Below are 18,412 nucleotides of genomic sequence, written 5' to 3'. Positions count from 1 at the left end.
GCAGTAGTGCTGAACAAAGGCCAGCCCTGCAGCCACAGCTCACTGGCAGCTGGCTCAGAGGGGCAGATGCCTCTACTGGCTGTGCAGTCCCCACCTGGGTCTGGCAGGTGGCAGCAGGTCACAGCCAGGCAGCAGCTCCCACTGCCAGACTGCTGCAGTGGGGAAAGGGTGCAGGGAGCTCTCAGACCTGCTTCAGGAGTCCAGCTGGCACAAGGGGTAGTATTCCCATGTACCAATTGGCTGGGACCCAGAAGCTCCTTATAGCAAGTAGCCCTGAGCTAATTGACAGGGCAGCTTTTTGTACTGATGGGGCCAGGACAGGACAGCTTTTTATACTGCTGGGGACAAAACAGGTGCTGGCCCCAGGCTCTAGCTCCCCTTGGCTGCAGATCCAGGAGGAGCCAGGCAGGGTTATTTTGCCCCAAGAGGCACAACTTGCTTCACAACAAAGTGCATATCCAAGCATGTGTGCTGAGGCAAATTTGCACTGCTTCTATTTGAGCTGCTGCAAGCACATGTGCTTGCATGTGTGGCTGTGCCCATAGAGTCCAGCTGCTTTTTGGGAATGGGCACCCTTTTCACCCTCAGAAAGGTTGACCTTTCTTTTTTTTTTTCTTTTTTTTTTTTTTTACTAACCCTGACTTTTAAATGTAACTCTGAATATCCTCCCTTTACAATGCTTAACTTTTTAATTAAAATGTTCTAACCTAGTTTTCAGAACCATAGTGTTCTAAATGAGTAATGTTCAATGTGCCACAATGTTTTTTAAATTAATAGATACGTATTTACAACATTAACTTTTTCTTAATGAAAATTTTTGTCTGGGAATACAAACAGCTGCTGGAAATACTGTTTCAGCTCTCATTTATAATCTTTTATGAATTCATACCTGACAGCAGAACTATAGTTAAATGGTCTGTTCATTATCAGGGTCCCATGTCTGGGAGGCTTGCAAGTATCATTTCAGATTTTCTCAAGCAGACACCTTTTTCCCTGTTTCACCAAAATGGTCAAGATTTAACTTCTGGCACAAGAGGTTTTTGGTGATTTCATTTGAAGGTGCAGAAAGGGTAAAGGATTCACATGTTTTGGTCACATAAACCATTTCAGGAAAGTAAACTTTGGCATGATTGACCCTTTCAACATCCCCCTTGTTAGGAATATTGGAAATGCAGACACGGAATAGAGATGAAAAAATAATCTGTTGTAAATAAACTATAAAACAAGTTTAATTCTTTCTGTTTGTGAGATGTCCATGAGCTACTTGTGCTGGTCTTGAAAAAATTTTCTAATCAACAGCGTTCAACAAATGTTGAATATGACAGATTTTTGTTGGCAAGCAGTTTGTGTAAGCTGTGTAGATTCACAGGTCATGTGGTCATGGTTTATTCCCTTTGATGAGAAGGTAGTAGAATTCTGAATAATAGTCCATTCTAAATACTGGTGTTTATGGGATCAGGATATGTTTTTCATTAATAGTCTTAAACAGGGAGCTGGTTCTGGTCCCAGTTATGGTTTGCGCATGTCAGCTGGACCAGAGTCCAACTAAAGATTTATCTGGGAAAAGGGATATTGCAGCACACACACAGGAGCCATGGTGGAAAAGTACCATTCAGCAGGCAGAAGCTAAAGGGGCCACCTGGGGCAGCACGTGCCCACGTGCAGTGGGAGCCAGCTCCCATTGGCCCCAAGTATTCTGCCAGGGACTTAAAGGGGCTGCCAGCACACTGAATACCCCCGGAGAAGGGAGTCTGCAGGGAGCTGTGAGAGCTGTGCAAGCTGCATGGAGATGCAGCACTGGAGCTGGAACAGGGCCCAGAATAGAGGCTCAGCTAGAGGCCTGGAGAGTGAAGGGCCCATGAGTCTAAAGCAATGACCGGACCCATAGATGTTGGGAGGAGATAAGTTAAGAAGGTATTGGGGCCCAAGGAGATAAGAGGGTGAGGCCAGCCTTGCCTAAAGATAATGATAAGAAACTTATTGACGGGGCAAAGCTGAGGATGGTGGCTCATAGGCCATTAGTTGATTAAGTTGGGCCTGTGAAGGCAGGAGGGGCTAAAGAAAAGAGAAAAATGAAAAAGAAAGACAATGGATGGTGCCTTGAGCAATCAAGTTGATATTCTACCAGTGGTGGGGGCACCTACTAGCCTGACTAGGAAAGCACAAATGCAAGCATAACTAAGTTGACTTTTATGGGTGGTGGTGACAATAACAAGCCAGCCTGAAGAAGCACAAGTGCAAGCATAATTCCACTGACTTTCTACTGGCAGTGGTGGCAGTAACCAAGCAGACTGGGAAGCCCAAGTGCCAGTGGTATTAAGTTGATTTTCTACTGACAGTGGTGACACTAACTAATCTAATTGAGAAAGTGCAAGTGTAAGCATAAATAAATTAATTTCTATTCCAACTCAGGGCAAGGCTGATCAGCTGGGACTGGCTGATCAGGTGTGGAACAGGGTAGAGTGCAGGGGATGGAGCCCTGTAAAAAGAATCACTGACCTGGAGTGATACCACTAAGTTATTGATAGCACCATACCTCCATTCACTCTTATTGAAACACCAAGGCATGGTGGGCAAAAAAGAGGGAACTTGCAGTGATAGCACAGGCCAGAAAATTATCTTTAAGAGCCATCACTTACAATTCTCCAGAATGTGGCATTTCTATGAACGTTTTTTATGAGTTACCTCAGTTACTAGAGTATTGCAGATGACTGTATGTGTAAATCTCTCTATTTAGATCTGTGAAATATCAGTAACTTTATAACTCAGTTCATGAAAATTCAAGATTTTATATAAGCAAAATTTGCAGAACTTTGTCAAGGTATTAGCTTTATCTTATTTTTAATACATATCATCTTCACCAACTGATATGGTGTACAGATTACCCTTTCTCATGGAAACTGCCATTGTCAAAGAGGATTAGAGTGGAGGCCGGTAAGAGGATTGGAGCATCATAGGGGAGCTGAGGGAATAGACTAGAAAGAGAAAGCTGAGAATTTCATAGCAGCATAAATAAATCTGTCAATTTAGGGGCCACATTAAACCCCACTGTATCATATTCTTTTAAGATGACAAATCTAATGGAGAGTATTGGAAGGCTGGGGACTGGAGAGAAGACTGATTTAATGTATCACTTTTATATAGCATTTTCATATAAACTATCTCTAACCAGCTTACAGATAATGAGATATTGCTTTACAGAACTGGATACAATAGCTTTTACATCTAGCACACCGTAAGATAAAATAACATCTTGTAGAAAGAAGGACCAGATAAAATGATCAAAGATGTAAGAGAAACAATGTAAGTTTTTATTACACTGAGGTGAGCAGAAAGGAATACAAGGAGGAGGAGAATCATAATGTACTATTGGGACTAGAACTGACCAGTTGGACCATCACATCTGATGTCCTATATGTTTCAGGAGTGAAAGTTATAAGGAAGACTTTCACTGGTTTTCAACAGGAGATAGGCAGGCAGGGTTCTTTGGGTAGATGTGATATCTTTTATTAGACAAACTAATAGTTGGAAAAAAGTTCTTTGAAGGGATTTTGACACAAACACCCTTCTTCAGGTATTGGGAGACTCTGATGTTGTTCTAGCTCTCCAAGGTAGAGAAGAAGCTAAAAGTGTGACAGGAGGACATGAGTGGAAGTTTGAAAGACAATGGGTAGAGATAGGAGGAGAGGGGAAGAAGGGGGAGAGGGAAATGTTTGAAAGAATGCAAATAGTCAGCTTCAGGCAGGTACTTAGTGAATCGGATGTCAGGCAGGTTATAATGTGTCATAAATCCAATGTCTATATTCCATGATTTTTAATATCCAGTAGATTTATTAAATGAAGTTTGTAGGCTTGTCTATGAAAGGTGTTTTGTAAGTTTCCTTTGAGGATTAGAACTGAGAGATCAGAGAGGGTGTGATTGTCTTGTGAGGAGTGGACACCAACAGGTAATTGGATATTTTTGTCTTTGATGGATTTGCAGTGTGCGTTCATTCTGGTGTGTAGTTGTTATTTCGTTTCTCCTACATATTTTCCATCAGGGCATTTGGTGCATTGGATGAAATGAATTGTACTTCTGGAGGTGCAGGTGTAAGATCCAGGAATGGTGATGGTTCTGTTGTGGGGTGTAGTTGTGGGGTTGTGGAGATGTTTCATAGTTTCTAGGGTTGGGAGGGACCTGAGTAGATCATCTAGTCCGACCCCCTGCCATGGCAGGAAAGAGTACTGGAGACAAACGACCCCAGCAAGGTGTACATCTAGCCTCCTCTTAAACACCCCCAGGGTAGAAGCCAGCACCACTTCTCTTGGAAGTTGGTTCCAGATCCTAGCTGCCCTGACTGTGAAGTAGCGCTTCCTGATATCTAGCCTAAATCTACCCTCTGCCAGCTTGTGACCGTTATTCCTGGTCACTCCTGGCAGTGCACGAGGGAACAGGGACTTCCCCAGTGCCTGCTGATCCCTCCTGACTAGTTTGTAACAGGCCACTAGATCCCCCCTCAGCCTTCTCTTGTGGAGGCTGAACAGGTTCAGGTCCCATAGCCTCTCCTCCATAAGGCCTTCCCTGCTGCCCCCTGATCATGCGAGTGGCCCTCCTCTGGTCCCTCTCCATGTTGTCCACATCCCTCTTGAAGTGCGGCGCCTGGAACTGGATGCAGTACTCCAGCTGGGGCCTGACCAGCGTCGCTTAGAGGGGGAGGATCACCTCCTTGGACCTGCTTGAGATGCATCTGTGGGTGCATGACAAGGTATGGTTGGCCTTCCTGACTGCATCCCCACACTGCTGGCCCATGTTCATCTTGGAGTCAGTGATGACTCCAAGATCCTTTTCTGCCTCTGTACTGACAAGAAGGGAGTTCCCCAGCCTGTAGGTATGGTGCCGGTTGTTCCTCCCCAGGTGCATCACTTTGCACTTGTCAGTGTTGAATCCCATCCTATTCTTATCCGCCCACCCCTGTAACCTGTCTAGGTCCGATTGCAGCCTATTCCTCCCTTCTAGCGTGCCCACATCCCCCACATCTTAATGTCATCAGCAAATTTGAACAGGGTGCTTTTCACCCCCTCGTCCAAATCACTGATGAAGATGTTGAATAGTGCGGGCCCAAGGATCGAGCCCTGCAGAACCCCACTGCCCACATCCCTCCAAGTCGAAAATGACCCATCTACCACCACTCTTTTGGTGCGGCCCTCCAGCCAGTTGGTGACCCAATTGACTGTGTGGGTGTTGACACCATGGTCCCCCAGTTTCTTAATGAGAACATGGTGAGAGACAGTGTCGAAGGCCTTCCGGAAGTCCAGGAAGACTACATCCACTGCTACCCCTGCATCTAAGGATTTGGTGATCTGATCATAGAAGGCCACCAGGTTGGTCTGACAGGACCTGTCACTAATGAACCCGTGTTGGTTGCCCCTAAGCATGACCTCCCCTGCTGGCCCCTCATGGATATGTGCCAGAATAATTTTCTCAACAAGCTTGCCCAGGATTGAGGTAAGACTAACTGGCCTGTAGTTTCCTGGGTCCTCCTTCTTCCCCTTTTTGAAGATGGGAACCATGTTGGCCCTCTTCCAGTCCTCTGGCACCACACCAGAGCACCACAAGTGCTCATAAAGCTGTGCCAGGGGTCCTGCAATGACCTCAGCCAATTCCTTTAGTACTTTAGGGTGGAGATCGTCTGGACCAGCTGCCTTGAATACATCCAGTCCCTCCAGAAGTTCCCTAACTAGTTCCTCACTAACCCTTGGCCTAGGTGTGCCTCCCCTGGGGCCTGAAGGGGGCCCAATGGGTGGGGTGACTGTTCTGGTCCCTGCTTAGGAAAATGGAGGCAAAGAAATCTTTAAATATGTTGGCTCTGTCGTCTGGTGTGACGACCAAATTTCCTAACGTGTCCTACAGGGGCCCCACATTACCCAGAACCTTCTTTTTACCCCCTATGTATTTAAAGAAGGACTTCTTATTGTCCTTAATCCGGGAAGCTAGTCCCAGTTCCATCTCTGCCTTGGCCTTCCTGACTGCCCCCCTGCATCCCCAAGCAACTGCAGTATAGTCATCCCTGGTGATGGCCCCTCCTTTCCATTGGGTGTACGCCTCCCTTTTAGCTACGAGACATTCCCAGATGCTTTTGGTGAGCCATGGGGGCTTATGTGCCTTCCTGCTCCCTTTGGTCTGTGTTGGGATTATCTCCCTGTGGGCTTGGAGGATTGTCTCCTTAAGGAGCAACCACTCTTCTTGGACACCTGGCTCCCCTCCCCTCTGGGACCTCAGTGCTTCCCCGACTATTCTCCTTAGCTCATTGAAGTCCGTCCTCCTGAAATCTAGGGCTGCTGCCTTGCTGCAGGCCTTTGCCACCTTGCGCTGGATGGTGAATTCCAGCAGGCGATAATCACTGTTGCCCAGGTGGTCGAACACCTGCAGCCCCCTCACCAGGTCATCTCCCGTGGCCAGCACCAGGTCCAACAAGGCGTCTCCCCCTGGTGGGGCTGTGCACCTCCTGGGTTAGATGGAGGTCCTGCATTCTGGCTAAGAACCTATGTGAGCGGTCAGTTCTGGCTGACTGCTCTTCCCAGCAGATGTTTGGGAAGTTCAGGTCCCCCATGACTACTACATCCTTAGACTTCACTACCTCCATGAGCTGACCTAAGAATTCCTGGTCGAGCTCTTCCCCTTGGTTGGCAGGTCTGTAGTAGACCCCCACTGTTAAGTCTCTTTCCCCTCGACTTCCTTGTATTCTAACCCAAAGCACTTCAGAGTGCCCTTCCTCTGATTCTTTGTAATTGATGAGGATGGGTATTCCTCCTTAATGTAGAGTGCCACGCCCCCACTTTTCCTTCCTATCCTGTCCTTCCTGTACAGCCTATAGCCCTTGACATTCACCGCCCAGTCATGCGTTGGGTCCCACCACGTTTCAGTGATCCCCACTATGTGCGGGTTGGTGTCAGCAAGCAGGAGGGTGAGTTCCTTCTACTTGTTTCCCATACTATGAGCGTTTGTGTAGAGGCATTTGAGGCCTCCTGTGGATGTGTGTACTGGCCCCCTAATCACAGCATTGCCCTGGCCCCTATCACTTACCTGTGTATATGTTTCACTTGTCAGTCTAGGGTGGGCTGTACTTGTGGGTGTTGCTTGGTCTGGCAGTCCGATGATTCCTCCACCCTCGTCTTCCCCTTCCCCCAACGAGCCTAGTTTAAAGCCCACCGGAGGAGGTCCACCAACCTAGAAGAAAACACATGCTTACCTTTAAGGAAAAGGTGTTCACAGTTTTCACATTTCTTGTCCTGGCGTGGTCTGGATGCATTCGGTGTGGTTTTCGGTCATACGGAGTTTGCTTTTGGTGATGAGGTTAGCAAGATTTGGTGCTTGTTTAAAGGCTAGGATGGGTGGTTCTTGAAAGATCTCTTTAAGAATTGGGTCTTCTTCTAGTATGGATTGCAATTGTTTGAGGATTTTCCATACAGGTTCCAGGGAAGGATGGTATGCAATAACTAATGGTGTATGATTCATGGGGATTTTTTTTCTACTGCAGCCATTCTTCTCGTGGTATCTGGGTGGCTATTTCAAAAGTGCGATCTATATCTCTGCAAGATTTTCCTTGTTGGGTGAAAGCCCTTTTGAGATTTGTGAAGTGACAATAATGAGTATTCTCCATGACGCAAATGTGGTGGTATTGGAGAGCTTGGCTGTAAATTATAGTTTTGTTGGTGTGTTTAGGGTGGTTGCTGGTTCTGTGTGATATGTATGTTGGTCCGTGGGTTTCTTGTATATGGTGGTTTGATTTTACCATTTTGGATATTGATCATGGTGTCCAAAAAGGAAATGTTGATGTTAGAGTATTCACAAAATAATCTGATGGAGGGGTGATGATTGTTTAATTTGTGATGGAAATCAATTGGAGACTGCAGGTTTTCAGTCCAAATGATGAAGATGTCATCTATATATCTCAGGTATAGCATGGGTTTGATGGTGCAGTTCTTAGACCAACATGGCTACAACCAACAACCTTGCAACATGAAAGATACCAAATTTTGCCATTTTCAACAGGAACTAGGCTTCTGAAAATCCTCCTTTTAGTGATAATATTATATATTCCAAGGAGGTTAATTAAATCAAACTGAAGGAAAACCCTATGCAAGATTTGAAAATAAGTAGTAATTTTTGAGGGACAGAGGACAGTATCTGGCTGTAAAAGAGTGACTGTGAATTATGGAAAGTCAGCCAAATGAGCGAATAAGGAAGCTAGTACTGTACAGGCACTGGCCCTCATAGATACAGAGTGCAAGTGTATGACTGAAATAAACCCATGAAAAATTTTTTGAAAACCATCAAGGATGTTTTGATTTAGATTAATAGCTAGGTAGCGAGGGTGCATGGAGGAACACTACTTAGCTGAAGGGGTAGTCTGGTTGCAGCATTTTGGAGGCTGCTAACATTGAGAAAGCAGTAACAGAAGCAAAAAAGATGAACTGTATTTAGAAGACAGATGTGTGTGACTTAGAATCTGAACAAAAGCATGATCAAGGTAAGGGCTAATTTTGGCAATGCTCTGTGGGGTATGCCAGAAAAAATTGCAAGCAAGTTAATTATGTTAAGAAAAGAAATGTTGAAAATTCAAGGGTAGCACCAAAATTTTTGGTTTTGAGGGCAAAGGTGAAATTAGATTATGATCCTAGTTATACCTATGTAGCTCTACTGAAGTTAGAAGGAGTTGCATAGGCACAGAACAGAATTCTGTCCTTTATTTTGCTGATTAGATCAGTATCATAGTGTGTGTGATATCAGTTAAATCCACTATACTATTTTAGATTGTATTTCTGAACTTTGCTTAAAGGGAGGCTCACTTTCACACCAGCCATTTCTTTTAAAATTTGTATATTATTCTTAAAAGTATGATTTTCTACCACCACTTCTCCTTAGTTCACTGTGTATCCCATGCTTTTGGGAATTGCTGACACAATTTCTTATTAATGTTGCTTTACATCTTTCTAGTGAAATCTCTGTACTGAGTGATTTGGGTGGAAATTTGCAATTTGGATGAATAGTTGAGGGTGCACCAAATGGCTGCATTCAGAGGTATCTGACCAAGAATGATTGACAATGTCTGTAACTACTTATTATGTCAAGGCTTCAGCACACCGATTGATGGGAAATGATGTATAATAAATTAGAATGATCACACATCATTTCCCATCGATTGAAATGCCAAATCCTTTGATGGAGTAATGAGTTATGGCCAATACCACTCACTGTCTTAGTGGGAGATTGATTGCATATCCCTTCATCAATGTGATCAAACAACTAAGGAATCCAAAGTACATGTTTAGCGCATAAGTTTTACTGCACTTTTAGCATGAAGGGAAAGTTAGTGGTACTTCTTTCAGTATTATCAGTTCTACTTAAGCTTGCATGGATGTACTGCTCAAATCATCAGCTGCCATGAGGTTAGAACACTTCAGAAATACAAACTGTTTTTCACTACTCGTGTGTATCACCAAATGCCTAAGGATAAGAGGAAATGTAAAGGTGTTATGCAAGTACCATATTTAGCTAAGAAAATTAATGGATGTTGCATGCTTGGTCCTGGCACTTTTGTCAGCATGAGAAATCTAAAATGGAAACCACAGCAGTACTATTTGCAGCTGTTCACAGAAGTGAGTGGAAGTATATCTTCAGGAAAAAGCATACCCCCCAAAATAGCTAGCAGTAGTGGGTTGTTTCTAGTAGCCACCTAAAAAGGAAATTCCTTGCTTTGATATTTTTAATACTGTTTCATAGGAGAGGGAGCCAATCAACTTTTTGACCTCTTGCAACTGATTAGCAAGGTTATATATTAGAAATCAAATGGGTTGGACCAATCTGTATCTGTATCTGTATCTAAATGTTCTATCTCTAAATGCAATGGGTGTGCTTATCATACAAGTAGGTTATGTTATATATGAATTATAATATGCAGAACTTTTTAATAAAATGCTAAATTGTGGTAGACTGTGGTGTCCTTCACTTACTCTAGCATATTGCTTCCTGTATCCTTTGGGAGTCAAACCATTTAGTTTTGCTCCATAGATCTTTTGCTGCAAAGTGCTTGAGATGGCACTCTCCATTAGGCAAGAGACACCAAAGAATATCCATTGATCTACAAGATAGTGCTGCTGCTGAAAATATCATAAAGAATATAAACATGATAGGAGAAGTAGCCTTTTCCTCAGCTCATGTATAGCAGAGTCTGTAATGTAAATTCATCATAAACTGCAGTCATTTATTGTTTCCTTACTCTGTAGAAAAGCTCTTTTCTCCCTCTGGGAAGGGGACTGAGTCTCTCTGTACAGGAAAGTTCTCTTGTAGAACTGGTTAAACTTTGTCAGGTAAATTCCCCCAGGAAATAAATCGATGTATTTCCCTGGTTTTAAATACTGTTTCATTGATGTATATAAATTGTTTCATGCCTGCTCACTCACTCCGTAAGAGGACACAGTAAATAACTATGGGAATATAAAAGTTCTTACTTGTGTTAATGACTTGAAAATAAGGTTTGTGTGAGTTCATAATTGCATTCAAAATAACTACAAGGTAACCATCTTAAATGAATGTGGGTATGTTGAGAGTGCAGTGACTTCAGTAGAGAGTAGACCGGGGTTTCTCAACCCTTTTAGACTCAAGGGACCCTACAGAAAATGCGAGCTCTTACCTCTCACTTGTTCTTTTCACTATGGAAAAATAACAGAGAATGTAGAAAGACGATAGCAAGTCAGAGTGTTTTTTGTCACTATGGATTCCTATTTGAAATCTTTCGGTTTATCCTGTGAATCATGTGTAGGTATTTACACGCCTAACAGTGTTAATATTGCATGGCACTCTGTGACAACCTCCAAAGAGCGTCACAGTACCCCAGGGTGCTACAGTATCCTGGCTGAGAATCATTATACTAGACACACCCAGCTAGCTTTAAACTAGCAAATTCAGGTATCAGTTCCAGTCTAGCCATGGCAACACAAAGCTTGGCCTGGGTTAGTTTAGCCAGGGTTTTATAGTGTTCATTCAGACCATGGTCCTTCTTTTCTGTGGCTGAAGGATGGCCCAGCGCTCCTCAAAGACAATGAATCTATCCAAGCTAGACAGAAAGAGCACTTTGAGGCACTTCTGATCCATGAGTCAACTGTGACTGGATACAACCATTGGCTCAGTTTAACTCAGAGCAGAATTTCGCCACAGATGTCTAACTTTCCCACCATGGAAATCAACATGACCATGGCACCCCTTTTCTAATCTAAGTGTACAATGAGACAGTGAAGCACTTTTATAAAACTGGACCAAGTATAGTTAATTGTAACAGTTTCTGACCATGTTATGATAAATACATAATTTATCACAAGTATTCTACTAAATACAATTTTTCTGATGCATCTTGGAGAGGTAGTTTCTTTCTATGCATATGCAGTAGTCACTTTTTAATATTTAAATAACCTGGTGGTTGTAATTTTTTTTGTTCAAAATGGCAAAAGAACATGTCAAATGTCACAACTGCATCAAAATCATTTTAAATCATTATAGATGAAAAATCTTCTGAAGCTATCCAATATATTTTTTTTATACAATTGAGTAAGGTCAACAAAGAGTCTTAGAAAACATGCATATAATAACAATTGCCTTGCAGTATTTCAGCAACAGATTCCTTTTGTCTTTACGGCTGCTTTAGGAAGACCTTAAAATAACTGGAGATGTAGCAGGGTGGTAGTCTAGGTACAGACTTGCAAAAAGCCCAAGGTAGCTTCAAACTAACTTATGCAAGTCTCCCTAAGTGGACTACGTTAGTTTAGTAGCAAACAGAACACAAGTTTGCCCCTTGGTGGGGGTGAGGGGGCACGCAGGCTTCCTGCACTACCTGAGGCCAGCAAGCTGGGGTTGCTTCTGCACTGCCAGGCACAGCCCAGTGGCTGGGCTGCCCCTGATTGACTGCTAGGCATACAGCCTGTTCCCTGTGCCTGTTCTTTGTCATCCACAGGCATCTGTCAGCTGCAGACAAGCATCAGAGGCAGCAGCATGGTCTGCTCCCTGGATCTGTGCCCACTCGTGGGGGACATGGGGGTCCCTGGGTGAGCTTCATGCCCGGACAAGCAAGCACAGAACCAAAGAGAATAAGCAGGCTGCAGGGGATGGGCAAGTATCCCTCTTTCTCCTCTCTCCCCATCCCTGCCCTGGTAATTATCAGGCATTGTGCTGACTCTGCTTTGTGAGAGCCTGGGGGTGGGGGTGGGGCTGGCTGGGTGAATGCAGGCCAAGTTCCAGGATGCCTCCCTGTGAAGGGGGAGATAGCAGGGGCACACAGAGTTGCCTGGGATGCCGGTGGACAGTGAACTAACTTGATTTGCTCCAGATCAAGGAGGATCTGAAACAGAAGTTTGATGCTCTGGTCTAACCTAATTCTAGTAAGTTTGAGTACATATCAATCCAGGACTATTTTAGACATAGTCTTAACTAAAAATGGCATAACCTAGTGTCCTGAGCCTCTGTATGTTTTGAATTCCAATAATTTAGAGTGGATTATGTGTAACATCTGTACCTGGTGAAGGATATTAAATAGATATATAGAGTTCCTGGTATAGAATTCCTCCCAAGTCATCCTGGTGTTTGGTTCCTTTGGCACTAGGTGAAGGTGCATTGTAGTTATTACTGCGTCATGGTAGCACGTAGCTTTAATTAACACTAACCAATTTATATACACTGTCCTATGACTAGAGGAAACCAGGGTCTTGAGGTGGAAAACCCTTAGAATATTGAAACTTGAGGAGAAAGTTGGTCAAAGTTTACTGTGATGCTGTTAAGATTACCAATAAAGCCAAATCTCAAAGAGGAGGTGTGTTTAGACGAACTGTACATTTTATCCAGGGTTTGGAACTCTTCTTACACAGGTGGTTTCATGGAAATTCTGTTAGACTTGAGCCATATATTGTAGGTGTTAGAATAATGATAATAAAATACCTTTCATTATACCACTACTGTTGGACATCAAAACATGTATAATATATTAGGGCAGTGTGAAACTTTGCTGGCCGTTTCCTTCCAACACTGTTTCAACCAATTTCAAGGTCAAAACAGCAAAATCGGAATGAAACAAAGGAGATCAAAATAGCCTCGAAGCAAAACTAGGCTGATCGAAACAGTTCAAAAGTCGAAACATTTTGACCATAGGCTGGGGATGGGAAAACAGTCCAGCTGGCCTGACTTCCCATCCCCAGTGCAAGATCCAGCAGGGGGCAGGAGGCAGCCCAGTGGGGCTGCTTCCCTGACCCCTGCGTTTGATCATGCCAGGGGCCAGAGGCAGCTCAGCAGAGTTTTGCTGCTGTTTTGAGTTTCAATGGGGATGGGGAGTCAGTCCAGCTGGTCTGACTCCCCATCCCCAGTGAAACTTGAAACAGTGGCAAAACAGCCTTTCTGTTTCAATGGAACAAAATGGAACAGATGTTTCAACTCTAAATGAAATTCGAGATGAAACACTGTTCCGTTGAACCACTGAAACTCAAGGTGAAACGGAACAGTGCCGTTTCGTACAGTCCTATAATATATAATAATACCTAGACTTCTTACATATTTTTGTACGCTAAATGGTTTTTTCAACTAAATTCCACAATATTTTTATTCAAACAAAGAATGAAATAGTGAAAAAATATATAAAAGCACTACAATCATATACTGTATGCTAGTATTAATATTTATAGCATAAATATTTAGAAACTTTGCCATATACATCTCTCTCTGTTGTTCTCTGATGATTTGTGGTAGGTGAAATGGAAAGAAAAAAGAAAGGAAGTAAATATCGTAAATATAAGTCTCTCCTAAAATCCTTCTGGCTGCAACCTAAAATTATCTATGAAATGATGATTTTTTTTGCTTCTGCTATGGAAACAGCTGAATCTCATCACTGGTAACTTCCCTAGGAATTAAATCACCGAGTCTCCAGTACTTCCATGCACACTTAGAAGTCAGATCTATATGATAGTGAACTATCAACTTTTTTTCTTTTTAAATAACTGAAAATGCCTAGGATACCCCATGTAGGTATCAGAGGTAAAGTCCAAAAACACACTTCTTCCCTTCACAAAATTTAGCACACAGTACAGGCCCTTTATATTCAGCATACCCAAGCCTATCCTACTATAAAATAGTCTACTGTTTCAGTCCATTTGAAAGCTAATCTCCTGGTTTTTGGCTTCTCATTTGGGAGAGAAGTAATTAAGAAACTATCTGGGAGTTAACTTTGAACATGGCTCTTGGTGCTGCCACTAGCAGTAAAACTTTCAGAAGTGAGTTGCACATCAGTTCACAGAACTGAAATAATGTGGCCTGCTTTAGCTTTTGTGGGGAAGAAGTGAAGTATTTATTTGTATTGCCTATTCCTGATTGTTTATTTTTTGTATTACCTTAATGCCTAAAGCTCCGAATAATGGACCAGGGTCCTGTTGTGCTAGGTGCTGTATAAATAGAACAAAAATAAGGTCCTGTCCTAAAGAGCATACAGTTCTAAGTGTGTGCCAGGAATCATAGGTGAATGTGGATTGATTTCATGGGCAAGTACAAGAAAGCACAGAGACAATCTTTGTCAGCCCCATAGGCAGTGGTCTCAGCACAGAAGTGGTCTAATGCTGTCAATTTTTGGTAGGCACCATGTAAAAGTAGAGCAATGGAGGATAATGCATTATTTGTCCAAAGATCATTGGGACGCTCCTCCGAGACGTAGGAGATGGCATGGGAGTATGTATAAAGGTGCTTGCTTCTAAAAGCAACAAGTGAGTGCTCGAAGCTGTCATTTTCTTCTTCTAGCTTCTCTGTTCTCTGTGCCAGGAATGAGGACAATCTACCCTGGTGATTTTCAAAAAGCATCTTGATGCCCATCTTGCTGATGTCATTTGATCCCAGCAGTCTGGACCCAATGATCTGTAATGTCCCTTCCAGCCCCTAAAAACTATGAAACTATGTAGACTTCTACTCTTCTATAGGTTGTTTAGCAAGTGTTGCAGAGGCTGTTTGGGGAACTCTGATGTAGATCATTTATAAATCAAATCATCACCTTTCATTACTTAATAAAATGTATATGGACAAGATATACAAATAATAGTACATTTAGAATAGTTTTTCAGTGTTAAAATTATGCTCAAATTAATTAGAGTGATTTTATCAGAGATAAAAATTATTGGAAACTCCAGCTTCTTAAATGATGACTTTAAAACTATACCTAAATGAAGCATTTTTGCTTTAGATCCAGAAATAAAAACTTCTGGCATTGCTCATCATTAGAATTTTCCCCCTCAGGCTTTGTCTTTATTAGCAGCTTTAGAGTATATTTAGCACTGTCAAATGTGAAATCTCGTCTGTTTGCTAAACTAATATGGGATAAAATGTCTTTTTTTACAGTGTTACTCATTCATTATATAAAAATGAAAGAAACTACTTTAGTGTGGATATAGAACTACTCACTATTTTTATGACAAAAGGGAGGTGACAATACATATCCCTTAGGCACCCAAGGGTATTATGTAAGAGTCATTAGTGTAATTGATATCCATATAAAGAGTGTTGTATCAAACATGATTAAAATGTGCAATATATTATGGAGGTTCCAGTGTTCCAACTGTTTTGTTATAGTCCTCCTTCAGCTGGATACATTTCAGCTTCCTTGTAAAAAAAAAAAAAAAAAGAAAAAAAATAATTTCAAGAGAAAGAATCATCTTTTCCCTCTTTTCTCATTTAAGGCGCTATTTATGAAGGACAGGTATTGTCCTAACTGTGGTTTTTCCCATATACAATGAAATGCGCATATACTGTGTGTACATATGCAACAACAATATACCAAGAAAATTCCTTGTTTTATGAAACTCCTTATTTCAGACCATTTTAACTGACTGCTAATACAGAGTTGAGAAAATGAAATAAACAGGTACAACTCCCATATTTGCATTTATCACTTTAGTGATGCTTCTTCTGGAAGAGTGAGGTCATGCAACATCTCTAGACACAGATTTTTAACTTTCTCTTTTATCTTGTTCTGCAAATAGAGATTTCCAGTGAATTCTGTTTTTAGCAGTAGCTTTCAGTTCAGTTTTGTAGCAGTAATTTTCAGAAGAGCACGTTTTCTTAGTTCAAAACCCTCCTGTAACTTTCATACTTCCCATAAAAATTTTCAGCAAAAATCTGCTAAAAACTATTTTTAAAATAACTCACCTACAAACATCCTTCTTAGATGTTAGTCTCTCACTGGCCTTTTGGTGCACCATATGTCCAAGTTCAATTGCAACCCTCCTCCTCTTCTACCTGATCCACTGAGCATGTGTATTATTATAGCCTTTACCTACAGAACTTGCACAGCTCATATTATGTAGCTGTGGAGGGCCCTTTCAATTACTTGTGTCAGCCATGAAGCAGTTGTCATATGAGTGGGACCCGTCCAAAATTTTTACACAAATTAATGGATGTTTTTACAGTGGGAGTTTTAGACTTTCCCTGCCTCAGTTCCCCATCCTCAAATGGATAAAGTGGGAATAATGATTGTAAAACCATGGGACCTCCCAATGATGAAGGAAAAAATTAATCCCTTTGTATTTATGAAGTGTTCAGACAATGATCGTCCCAAAGAACTACCTAGGAGGATGTTAATCCTTTTCTTTTTAGTCCAGGGTTTCATGATGTACATTATATGAGGCCAGGGGCCTTGCACACTGAGGGAAAAGGATAAAAAGAAATGTTCAGAATCTCTTTATTCAATAAAAGAGGCAGAACTCCTTTGGAGCATATTGTTTGATTGTGTAATTAAAGATGGTGTCATCTTGCAAATGCCTGGAGGGCTGGAATTAAGGTTGTACCAGCAAGTGTAACCCTAGTATTTCTAAACCTTTATGTGCTTGACTTTGCAACCTTAATGTTAAAATGGTGTTTTGAATTATGATTTGTTTTAAGCCTCAAGAAAAATTCCTTTCTTTCTGCACGGCAATAAAACTTGTCCGGTTTGTTCCCCTCTCTTTTCCCTCAGGTAACAACAGACCCAGAGCATAATCAGATACAAATAGAAACTTATGCAGTCATAGCTTGTTTCTTCCTGAAATCTCTCTACTGGTCCCATTTCCTGTGTATAAACTGGCCTCTGATAGATATTGCACAGTTTGTGTGCAGTGTTTAAGTACATCTTTCATTCTCCCATTCCTACTATAGCTTGACCTTCTTCCTTGCCCTGTACTCAGGGTTTGACTACCTGGTATGAATCGTAAGAATATGCTAGGTCCTCCACTGCAGGCTACCCTTCATCTAGGAGAGAAGATCTGGTGGAAAATTGGTCATTAGATTTCATTGTGAGAATGAAGAGGGACTTACATCAACTCCATAAGTTGTTTCTCTGTTGGTGTCATTAACAGTCTCCAAACTCCTTTTGTGGAGCTATCAAACTGTCTCAAAGGAACTGGTCAATGAAAGGAGATAATGCAATCTGAACAAGACTTGGCAGCTTCATGTGTCTTACAGATGCCTAAACCAGATGCGAGAAGATTATGTTCACTGGTTGGTTTTTGCCTCAATGGTGAGAGTTTTGCCAGGGAAGGGAATCCATTGCCTCAGTTGTCTTTCCATCCTACTCTATTTTAGGGAAAGAAGTAGCCTGCTTACCCCTGGTGGTTAGTAGGTTTGAATGTACTAATCTGACAGCCTACAAAGGAGTAGGAAAGAAAATATAAGTGCATTTGCTGAGGAGCAGAGACATGCTGCTTCTGCTCTCTTGTTTTTAGTCTCTGTGTAAGGCAGCCATCTACTTTTCCCTGGCATCTCTACCGAAGCCCTTGTCCATAATAAGGGCAGGTAATAACTGATGTTTGCTTTTTGATTTGATAATCTTACTTTGCTGATAAGGTCATTTTAATAGTATGATTATTCTTTTCCACTATATCATATTTTGGAATGTATCCTTATAGACAGCCACCTTGGGACATATTACCCAAGAATGAACATGTTTTGCGATCTGATCTCTTTGACCCCATATGTAACTGCTAAATGGATGTGGTTATATGTCTGTGTAAGATGACATGTTAAAAAGTATTTGAGAATGCATTCATGGGGGTGGTTAGAAAATATTAATAAAAAGCTGGAACAGTTTCTCAAATGTTTTTGAGTTTTGTTTTCCACTTTCCAAACAGCTCCACACAGCAACACTGTAAACAGCAGGCACCTGACATAGCAATAATAGATATTTACCATACAGAAATGATGACTTATTCTGTAGCAGAAAGCAGAATTCTTTCAAACAGTGAGGCAGCCGTGGGCAAGATGATAGCATGGGCAAAAAGAAGAGAAAAATGTAGGAAGGGAACAGCATCATCAGGCAGTAATGGCAGTTGACAGGTACTTTTGGCATGGTTCTCTTTTGCAGCACTTCATTTTAACCCTGAGTTA

At 42.0% G+C, this 18,412-nt stretch overlaps 1 long non-coding RNA gene across 2 annotated transcripts in view; it reads left to right on the top strand.

Moving 5' to 3' along the window:
- The window catches only part of LOC149863664 (uncharacterized), a 251,301-nt gene extending 233,192 nt beyond the window's left edge, over window positions 1-18,109 (top strand). For both annotated transcript variants that reach the window (XR_016442483.1, XR_016442482.1), the window contains 2 exons: window positions 11,988-12,142; window positions 17,186-18,109. This is a non-coding gene — a long non-coding RNA (uncharacterized LOC149863664). The remainder of the gene's footprint in view (window positions 1-11,987; window positions 12,143-17,185) is intronic.
- The last annotated feature ends 303 nt before the right edge of the window (window positions 18,110-18,412 follow it).

The sequence above is a fragment of the Crocodylus siamensis genome, chromosome 5 (assembly GCF_052110815.1).
Source record: "Crocodylus siamensis isolate JL-2025a chromosome 5, ASM5211081v1, whole genome shotgun sequence".
In the NCBI taxonomy this organism is placed as follows: Eukaryota; Metazoa; Chordata; order Crocodylia; family Crocodylidae; genus Crocodylus; species Crocodylus siamensis.
The sequence above is the reverse complement of the archived record's forward strand: the minus strand, read 5'-3'. Positions and strand labels throughout refer to the sequence as shown.